The sequence below is a fragment of the Nicotiana tomentosiformis genome, chromosome 3 (assembly GCF_000390325.3).
Source record: "Nicotiana tomentosiformis chromosome 3, ASM39032v3, whole genome shotgun sequence".
Taxonomy (NCBI): Eukaryota; Viridiplantae; Streptophyta; class Magnoliopsida; order Solanales; family Solanaceae; genus Nicotiana; species Nicotiana tomentosiformis.
In genome coordinates this window covers 104,503,909-104,514,935 of record NC_090814.1, presented here as the reverse complement: position 1 = coordinate 104,514,935, position 11,027 = coordinate 104,503,909, and positions in this window count along the sequence as shown.

Sequence of the window (11,027 nt, the reverse complement as noted above, 5' to 3'; positions counted from 1 at the left end):
CATTACAATAAACTATACACCCTTACATTCAGGATAGTAGTTCCAGTCATAGTGTCAGTGAAAATCCCAAAACCGGTATGCCTTGGCCTTTTATGTCCAATGGATGCTGCATTAGCCGAGCCTCTTCTTAGTGTAGTTCCTCTTCCTTTTCCCCTGCCTAGTCCAGGGCCTCCTGTAGATTGAGATATTGAAGGTTGTGTGGTAGTAGAGCTTCTTGTAGCAGATATGAATACACCCCTACCAATGCCAAGTGTAGTTCATCTTCCTTTTCCTCTTCCCATACCAAGCCCAGTTGATTGATTGTTGCTTTATCTTTTGACAATACTTGTATCATCGCATATAGATGATGGATTACTTTGTTGAGATAGTATTTCCTGAGATGATCTTGGTAGAGGTGGTGATATATTTTGACTTTGTTGAGTAGCACTTCTTGGAACATGCTGACAAAAGTAAAAGAAAAGAATATCAGAATTGCAAAATAAGAATGTAAAAGACAGAATTATAAATATGAGAACTTACCATATTCCTGCATCCAGATTTGTTGTGACATGTTTGTTGGCAGTTTGAACAAGTCATCTTTACCCCTTTCTTTGATAGTTTATCTTTACCATACTTTTTCCTTTGTTCATCCTTGGCTTTTCTCCTACATCTCTTTGGTCTACCTGGCATAGGTTTAGGTTACGGAGGCTCTATACATGGATTTGTTGAATCTAGCCACATCTTCATGTTGGGAATTGGTTGAATGAAATGCTAGTAAGCTTTAAGGAAACTTTTCTTCCTATACCAGTGGGCAACATAATCATCTGGGTCCATTTCTTTATCATATAATGCACATATTGCATGTTAACATGGAATGCCCCTCGACATCCATGATCTACAAGTACATGTCATGGTCATAAAGTTAACAATGAATCTGTACACACCTTCATCAACTTCAAACCCATGTTCTGCATTCCACATAACCTCACACCTCCTAGAGAGGGCTTTGTTCTCTTCCAGTATCATCCTAGCCATTGGTACAATGTCAGTAACCCAAGTCTCAGCAAACTTCCTCATTTCAATGGTCCTATTCATGATTTTGTGTCTAATTTCTTCCAACATAGTTATAACAAACTTTTGCCTAGGACCTACTATCCAAGAATTGAATGTTTCATATATGTTATTCTCAATGACATCACGCTTTGAATCTTCTCTAAAGTATGCCCTACACCAATACTCTTTATCATACTTCAACAAGTCTTCACATATCTTATAACCAAGCTTATTCATTACTTCAAAGTTCTTCCTTGAATTTCACTTTATAAGATGCTTTGGCACATCTCCATAATTGTTTCCTCCTTTTTCAGCTCTCTAGTTTTTGGACCAGTTAGACCAAATGTGTCTAGCACATATTTTGTGTTCTGCCATTGGTAGTAATTCCATTATAGTTGGTACTAGTCCCTACAAAAAATAGTAAAAATTGTTAGTAGACATACTTGGAAAAAGAAAAATTAAAAGTTGATTGTAACTTTACCTTTTGCATATCTGACATAATAGTTAAGCCAACACCATATCTTAACTGTAAATCTGCAATCAAATATGTGATGAACCAGCTCCAAGAGTGTTTTGTCTCTTGATCAACTACAACCCATGCAATAGGAAACATTTGAGTGTTCCCATTTCTACCAACTGTACCAAGTAACTCACCCTTGCAGCTTCCCTTTAGAAAACAACCATTAAATCATATGATCCTTCTGCACCCTTCTAACCATCCTCTTTTCAAAGCATCTAAACATAGATAGAAATAGATAAACAGATTCTTGCGAGGAAGAGTTTCACTATCTGTTTTGATCCAGCATGAACTCCCAGGATTTGTTTGCTTAATAATATCAGCATAATCAGCAAGTCTGTTAAATTTCATCCTCCAGTTACCCATGAATTGACTTATCACCCTACACTTAGCCCTGTAACATATAGTCCTTCCAACATACAAACCTAACTTATCCCTGCCGAAATCCTGAATCTCCCACAACTTAATATTTGGCTGGAAAATAATCCTATCTTTATACTTATTGGCAATGTACTTAGAAGTACATAATTTGTTCTTGTTTTTGGTGTTGCACTTATGAGCTGGATGGTACTTGATAAGTAGGTATTTTGATCACTTATTTGCTCTCTTTTACTTGCGTTTTAGCTCAAAAATGCGTAAAGGTATTCTCGAAAATTAATGAAATGTGCTTTTATACATGAACATTGGAAAACGAGCCAAAAAAGTCAAAATCAACTCATAAATGAGTCAAAAGTAGATAAGGACCAAAACAAGGCAAAAGGCCCACAGTGCAGATCGCACAATACTGTGTGCGGCCGCAAAACAAGGGAAAAGCCATGACAGTTCTTCTTCAGAGTATGCGGACCGCACAAATATTGTGCGGCCGCAGAAGAGGAGATTCAGAGAGCTGGTTTTGGGCAAGCTGAAGGAGTGCGGACTGCACCATAATTGTGCGGCCGCAGAATGTTAAGTGCGATCGCACTCAATATTATGCGGTTCGCAGAAGACAAAGATCAGAGAGATGGGATTTCAAGTTCAAGAAGAAATGCGGACCGCACCATTTTTATGCGGCCGCATAATCAAGAGCGCGGCCGTACTCATTTTTAAGCGGTCCGCAGAAGTCTCACACAACCAGAGCCTAAGATCAATGAGTGCAGACATCACTATAATTATGCGGCCGCAGAAGCAAGAATGCGGTCGCACTCACAAATGTGCGGTCCGCAGTAGTTAAAGGAGTGCGGCCGCAATCCAGAATTGAGCGGCCGCAGAACTAGAACCTGTCAAGCCAAGTCTCGTTGTGTGGACCGCACACATAATTATGCGGCCGCATAACCTCCGCAGGGGTATTTTTGTCAGATATTTTCAACTTAGTATAAATAGAACTTTTTGTCATTTTTAGGGTAAGTTTTGTTTTTGAAGAGCACCTGAGCCATTTTTATTTACTGTTTTGAATAATATTGTACCAGATTAGCTTCTAAACATTAGATTTTCTTTCTCTAATCAATTATTATGCATTCTATCTTAATTTCTTCTTGTATTTCTTCATTTTTCCTGAGTAGCTAAATTTTTAGCTAGGGTTGTGGCCCAACTCTAGTGTGGGTACTTAATGGGTATTTGATTTAGGACTTGTTTATGATTGGGTTAGTGATATTTAGCCTAGTTCTTGCTTGAATTTAAGAATTAATGGTTACAAACATTGATTCATGCCTAATTGACTTAAACTCAACTTGAGAAAGAGAGACTAAGTCTAGGAAAACTTAGCTACCAAGAAATTGATAGCCCCAATTAAAGGGCTGAATCTAGAGATAGTAAGACCCGACTTGAGCATTTATCACTTGTTTTGTGCAATACCCACTTGGACTTGAAAAAGCCAAATTGGGCAAAACCACTCAAACTACCGAGAGGTATATAGTGGAAAATTGTGTGTGATTGTTATATTACAACCCTGACCAATCAGGCTTGTCCTAGATTTTTCAACCCAGTAGGTAACCACCTTGGTGGAAGTCACGACCCTAGATCTTTTATCATTTGAAAAATAACCAAAACCAAAAATATTGTCTCCTAGTTTTATAATTGCAATCAATAGTTTAAAGTAGAAGTAGAAACAACAAACAAGAATGTGAAAGTGTAATCTAAGGCATATTGTACAATTACACTAAATATATACCTAATCTTAATTCTAACTCCCTGAGGATTCGACCCCGACTTGCGTTGGGTTTTATTATTGCTTCGACCGCATCACTACCTATATTTGTGGTGTGAGTTTGGGCAACATCAATTTTTGGCGTCATTGCCTTGGAGTTAAACGGATTTAGCTATATATCTAGGTTTTTGTGTGATTTGTCTTCTTTTCCTTCCGAGTCACTAATTTTGTTTTTGAATTGCTTATAGGTACGAGAATGGCTCTCAACAACGAGCCCATTGGTAATTTGCCATTAGGGGAGGAAGTGGACGATGATCAAGGAGATGAGGTTCTTCCCGAACCTAAGCAAATAGGCGATGTCGACCGCCTAATGATAATGTTCTCGTCCCTCCCCCACCTCCAACAAGAGCGGCAGCGCACCGAGTGTTGCCGAACGAGGGTTATGCAAGTGCTATAGTCATGTCCCGCATTAGGGCGGGCAACTTCCAAATCACCAACGTGATGCTTACACTACTTGAGCAACGGGGATTCTTCACCGGGGCTCCAAATCAAAATGCTTACAAGCATCTCAAGGGGTTCGTCGATACTTGTTGGGGGAGCAAGCAAACCAATGTTTCTGAGGACGCGCTGAGGTTGAGGCTATTTTCCTTCTCTTTACGGGGAAAAACATTGGACTGGCTAGAGAGATTGCCCAATCATTCCATCCATACATGGGATGAGTTGGCCGAAAAAACCATTGCCAAATTCTTCTCTCCGGGGCACATGGTTGCACTACAGGATGAAATTCTAGCGTTCAAGCAAGAGCCCTATGAGCCATTGCATGAGATTTGGGAAAGATATCGTACCATGGTTAAAGAGTGCCCGAATAATGATATGATCGAGGCCATGATCCAACAAACCTTCTATAGGGGGATCAACACAACAAATCAATGTGTGGTAAATCAACTCGCTGGCGGGAACTTCATGAACACACCTTATGCCGAAGCTTGTGAAATTTTGGATGAGATGGCAGATACCTCATCGACATGGCAAAGTAGGGCCAATGTTCCGCAAGGTGACCCCAATGTCATTCACCTAAACAAGGAACTACATGATCATGGGCAAGCTATCACGGAGTTAACAACCACAATAAACCAATTGGCCAAAGCTCGGCTGCAACTAATTCAAGGGCTGAAACAAGTGAATGCGATGGAAGGTGTAAATATGATGATGAACAAGAGATGGCAAAAAGGTCAACAAGAGCAAAGCCGTCCGGAACAATTCATGCAAGATGATAGTGGGTATGACCAAGGTGATTCGTATAGTGAGCAAGAAGAAGAAGTGCAATACGTCAACAATTATCAAGGTCAAAGAAACAATGCTCAAAATCAACAACAATGGAGATCACAAGGAAATCAAGGAAATTGGAACAACCAAGGCCTCCAAGGCAATTTGAGTGGTGGCAACAACATTCAAAGCAATGGAATAATTAAGGCCACCAAGGCAATTGGAGTGGTGGCAAGAACAATCAAAACAATTGGAATAATCAAGGAAACCAAGGCAATAGGGGTGGCAACAATCAAAGTAACTGGGGGAGGTAATCAAGGAGGGTGTAACAATAACAACAACCGGGGGTCGGGTTTTCAAAGGCCCCCGATGTTCCAACAACTGAGCAATCCACCCCTATCCTTCTGAAGGCCCGAGCCCGAGCTCTTAACAATGAGATGGGATGAATTGAAAGTATGTTCAAATAAATAATGGAGAAAAATGCCGACTCCGATGCTCAATTAGCCTCCCACAACACTTCAATCCGCAATTTGGAGGTTCAACTTGGCCAAATCTCACAAGCATTGAACACTCATCCTAAGGGGACACTACCAAGTGATATGGTGGTGAACCCAAAGGGGGGGTAATAATACGGGACATGCTATGGCCGTAACTACGAGAAGTGGAAAATGTGGAGATGCAACCACCTCAAATCAAAGAAGAATTGTGGATGATGATGTTGTAGTTCAAGAAGATAAAATTCCAAGCAATGTGTTTCAAGCTAATGACGAAGTGAGAATTGATATTGCTGAAAATGTGGAGGAGACGCAAGAAGAGGTGAACCTGTCTAGGGAGCACATGATTGACATACCGGAATCGGTAGTGCCAAAGGCTAAGGCACCAATGCCAAGGCCTCCTCCTCCATACCCTCAAAGGCTTGCAAAGCAAAATATTGAGAACAAATTCAAAAAGTTTATTGACATGATGAAGAGTTTGTCTATCAATGTACCATTGGATGAGGCGTTGGAACAAATGCCGAGTTATGCAAAGTTCATGAAGGACTTGGTCACCAAGAAGAGATCGATGAATTGTGAAACTATCAAGATGACACATCAAGCGAGTGCTATTGTGCACTCAATGGCTCCGAAATTGGATGATCCGGGTGCTTTAACAATCCCTTGCACTATTGGGAGCGTCGACTTTGCCAAAGCTTTATGTGAGTTGGGGGCAAGTATCAACTAGATGCCCTACTCTGTGTTCAAAACTTAGGGAATTGGGCAACCAAGACCCACATCTATGAGGTTGCAAGTGGCAGATCGGACTATGAAGAGGCTAATGGGAATTATTGATGATATGTTAGTTCGTGCTGATAAGTTCATCCTTCCAGCGGACTTTGTGATCCTTGATTGTGAGGTTGACTATGAGGTGCCTATTATCTTGGGTAGACCTTTCCTTGCTACGGGGAAGGCTCTTGTTGATGTGGAAGCCGGTGAGCTCACTTTCCGGGTGGGTGACGAAAAGGTGGTTTTCCATGTGTGCAAATCGATGAGGCAACCAAATAGCAACGAAGTATGTTCGTTCATGGATTTAGTGACCGAAGTAATTGTTGATGATACTAGTGTTGTGATGAATGTTGAGGATACCCTGGAAGCTGTGTTGCTCAACCATGATGATGATGAGAAGGAAGGCTTTGTGGAATGTGTCAATGCTTTGCAAGGAATTGGGTCATATACCTATGAACCCTGAAAATTGTCCTTAGATCTTGAGAACCGGAAGACTCCTTCAACAAAGCCCTCAATCGAGGAGCCTCCCACTTTAGAGTTAAAGCCTTTGCCTTCACATCTAATGTATGAGTTTCTTGGACCTTGTTCCACTTTATATGTTATTCTTTCCTCTTGCTTGACTAACGTGCAGGTAGATTCTACTTTGGCGGTGCTCCAAAAGAGGAAGAAAGCTATAGGTTGGACATTGGCGGATATTCGGGGTATAAGTCCCACCTTTTGCATGCACAAGATTATTTTGGAGGAGGATTCCAAACTCTCCGTGGAGCATCAAAGAATATTGAATAAAGCAATGCAAGAGGTAGTGAATAAGGAGATCATAAAGTTGTTGGATACCGGGGTTGTTTACCCCATTTCCGATAGCTCATGGACTTCTCCGGTGCAATGTATCCCAAAGAAAGGGGGCATGACTGTGATAACTAATGACAAGAATGAATTGATCCCCACAAGAACTATCATCGGGTGGAGGGTGTGCATGGACTATAGGAAGCTCAACAAAGTCACTCGGAAAGATCATTTTCCGCTTCCATTTCTTGATCAAATATTGGATAGGTTGGCCGGACGTGCTTTTTATTGCTTCCTGGATGGATACTTCGGCTACAATCAGATTCTTATTGCTCGTGAGGACCAAGAGAAGACCACTTTCACTTGTCCATATGGTACCTTTGCATTCTCGAGGATGCCATTTGGGTTATGTAATGCACCGACGACCTTTCAACGGTGTATGATGACTATTTTCACCGATATGGTGGAAGATATTCTTGAGGTCTTCATGGACGATTTCTCCATCGTTGGGAATTCTTTTGATAATTGCTTGAACAACTTGGACAAGGTATTGGCAAGATGCGAGGAAACTAACTTGGTTTTGAATTAGGAGAAATGTCACTTCATGGTTGAGAAAGGCATTGTCCTCGGTCACAAGATTTGAAAGTATGGTATTGAGGTTGATAAGGCCAAAGTTGAAGTGATCTCCAAACTCCCTCCCCCTACATCTGTGAAGGGAGTGAGTAGCTTTTTGGGTCATGCGGGGTTCTATCGCCGATTCATCAAGGATTTTTCTAAGGTGGTGAACCCTTTGTGTAAACCTTTGGAGAAGGATGCCAAGTTTTATTTCAATGAAGATTGCATGAAGGCATTCTAGTTGCTTAAGTTCAAGTTGACTACTACTCCTATTATTACCATACCGGATTGGAGCTTGTCTTTTGAGCTCATGTGCGACGCAAGTAATGAGGTGGTTGGAGCGGTGTTGGGGAAATGTATCAACAAAATCTTCCATCTGGTCTATTATGCAAGAAAGACCATGAATGATGCACAAGTCAACTACACAGTGACCGAAAAAGAGCTCCTTGCTATTGTCTTTGCTATGGAGAAGTTCCGCCCGTACTTGATGGGTACAAAGGTGATTGTTCACACTGACCATGCGACGCTTCGGTATTTGATGAGCAAGAAGGATTCTAAGGCAAGGTTGATGTGGTGGGTGCTTCTATTGCAAGAGTTTTATCTAGAGATTCAAGATCACAAGGGTAGTGAGAATTAAGTGGCGGACCACCTGTCTCGATTGGAGGAGGAGGGGAGGCCACACGATGTCCTTGAGATAAATGATTCATTTTCCGACGAGCAACTCCTAGCGATTTCTATGACCAGGATGCCATGGTTCGCCGACTTTGCCAATTATGTTGTGAGTAGCATTGTACCAAATGATTTCTCTTCAAACCAAAGGAAGAAGCTCAAACGGGATTGCCTTGACTATTATTGGGATGAGCCGTATCTTTTCCGGATATGTACAAATGGTATGATCCGACGATGTGTGCCGGAGGAAGAACAAATAGGTATTCTTGAGGCTTGTCATTCTTCACCGTATGGTGGTCACCATGGTGGAGCAAGGACGACGGCAAAAGTTTTGAGTTGTGAATTCTATTGGCCTACTCTCTACAAAGATGGTAGTGAGCTTGTAAAGCAGTGTGATGAATGCCAAATGGCCAGTGGGATATCAAAGAATAATGAAATACCTCTCACCACCATTTTGGAGATAGATATTTTTGATGTGTGGGGTATTGACTTTATGGGTCCATTTGTTAGCTCTTGTGGGAACACCTACATTCTAGTTGCGGTGGATTATGTATCTAAATTGGTTGAGGCCATTGTTTTGCCCAACAATCAAGCAAGGAGTGGGGTGGCATTCTTGAAAAAGAACATATTCACAAGGTTTGGTACCCCAAGAGCTTAGTGATGGGGGTTCACATTTTTGAAACAAGGCTTTTGATACCTTACTCACAATGTATGGTGTCATTCACAAAGTATAAACTCCTTACCATCCTCAAGCAAGCGGACAAGTTGAAGTCTCCAACAGGGAGATAAAGAGTATTTTGTCAAAGACAGTCAATGCCAACCAGACAGATTGGTCAAGAAAACTTGATGATGCTATTTGGGCTTATAAAACGGCCTACAAAACACCGATCGGGATGTCTCCATACCAGTTAGTGTTTGGGAAGGCATGCTATCTTCCGGTAGAACTTGAGCATAAGGCCATATGGGCTTTGAAGAAGTTGAACCTTGAATGGGATGTCGCGGCAAATCTAAGGGTGTCACTATTGAATGAGCTTGCTGAATTCTGGTATCATGCCTACACAAGCTCGTCCCTTTACAAGGAGAAGATGAAGTACCTCCATGACAAGTACAGTGCTATTGTTCAATTCCCGGTTACGGATTTTTCCGGGCAAGTTGAAGTCAAAACGGAGTGGCCCCTTTGAAGTGGTGAATGTAACCCCCTTTGGTGCTCTAGATTTGAAAAATAAGTATGACGAAGTGTTTAGAGTCAATTAGCACCAGGTTAAACATTATCTTGGCAATGTTGATGATGGCCACATTGTGGCGGTCCTTCATTTCAAATGATTGGTAATTTACGTCGTGCCGCGACGTTAAATCAGACGCTTCTTGGGAGGCAACCCATGTATCTTTTCTTTTTCTTGTTTTTCTTCTTTGTTAGATAGCTTTGTTTTGTGCTAACTAGTTTTGAAGTGTATGCAGGAATGGGTGTGCATTGCATGGACTTTGCAAGATTTTTTTTTGGCTAAGTGTCACAAAAGTGCGAACCGCACCAAAATTATGCAGACTGCATAATTCCTCTGTGGCCGCATAATTCTGTGTGCGGTCACACAACTAGAAGATCAAAATTACATGCTCTCTGAAGTTTGGCCTATCAAAAATCCTTAACAAAGTGCGGCCACACACAAAATTGTGCGGCCGCACACAAAATTGTGTGATCCGCACAAATTCTGCGGCCGCACTCACTTTTGTGCGGTCCACAGAACATCTTTGAAGGAACATGTAATGAGTGCGGACCATACTCAATATTGTGCGGCCGCACTCAGGTAGGTTTGAGCTTGACGGGTTAATTTGTTAGATTCTCAAACGTCAAGCATTTCATCTCTTAGATTCTCACCTGCATCCTCCATCATTGGCATGTTTATTTCATCTTCTCTTAGTTTTGTTCTTTTGTCTAGGGTTAATTTCATGCCTATAAATGTCAATAGTTAGTCATCTTTGCTAAAAGTTATGAGGGTAGCTGCATAATTGTTAATTGGGGCCTAGGTAAATAGCTAATCATGCTTAATTATTAGGGCCATGTCTAATTCTTGCAAAACTTGTATGAATCGTAAAGCAGTGCCGTGTTAATCCAAACTGTGCGGCCGCACACACTTTTGTGCGGTCCGCAGTCTCTAAGTTAGGGCATCTGTATGCTTGAATTGTGCGGACCGCACTCAAAAATATGCGGTCCATAGTGAAATTATGCGGTCTACAATCAAAATTGTGCGGTCCGCACTGTTAAATGATCAGAGACCCAGTAGTCTGAACCTGGGGTTGTGTGGCCACACTCAAAATTATGCAGTTTGCACTTTTGATTGTGCGGCCGCACTAACTTTTGTACGGTCCGCACTTAGCAATATGCGGCCACACTCACTTTTGTGCGGTCCGCACTGCCTCTCCTGAAACTGTTTATCCACAACTGGCCTACAACTGTCATGCATGTAATTGAGTCCTATGAACCTGAACTCTAACTGATTCCTATTGTTATAATTACAAACAATGGTTAGATCAAGTGGTGGAGGAGATATATCAAAAGGGAAGTAGAACCCTCCCGTGGACGAGGTAAGAGTAACCTACCTTTAGCCATCTAGAGAGTGATAAGCAAGAAGGTTACGACCAACAGAGTCCCTGAATCATCATACACCAGTGAGTATCTCCCGTCTAGGGAAGTTTCTGAGGGTAACTTCGTGCAAGCACAACCGAAAGCCTAATCACAACAAGTACCGGGTAGATTCCACTTGGT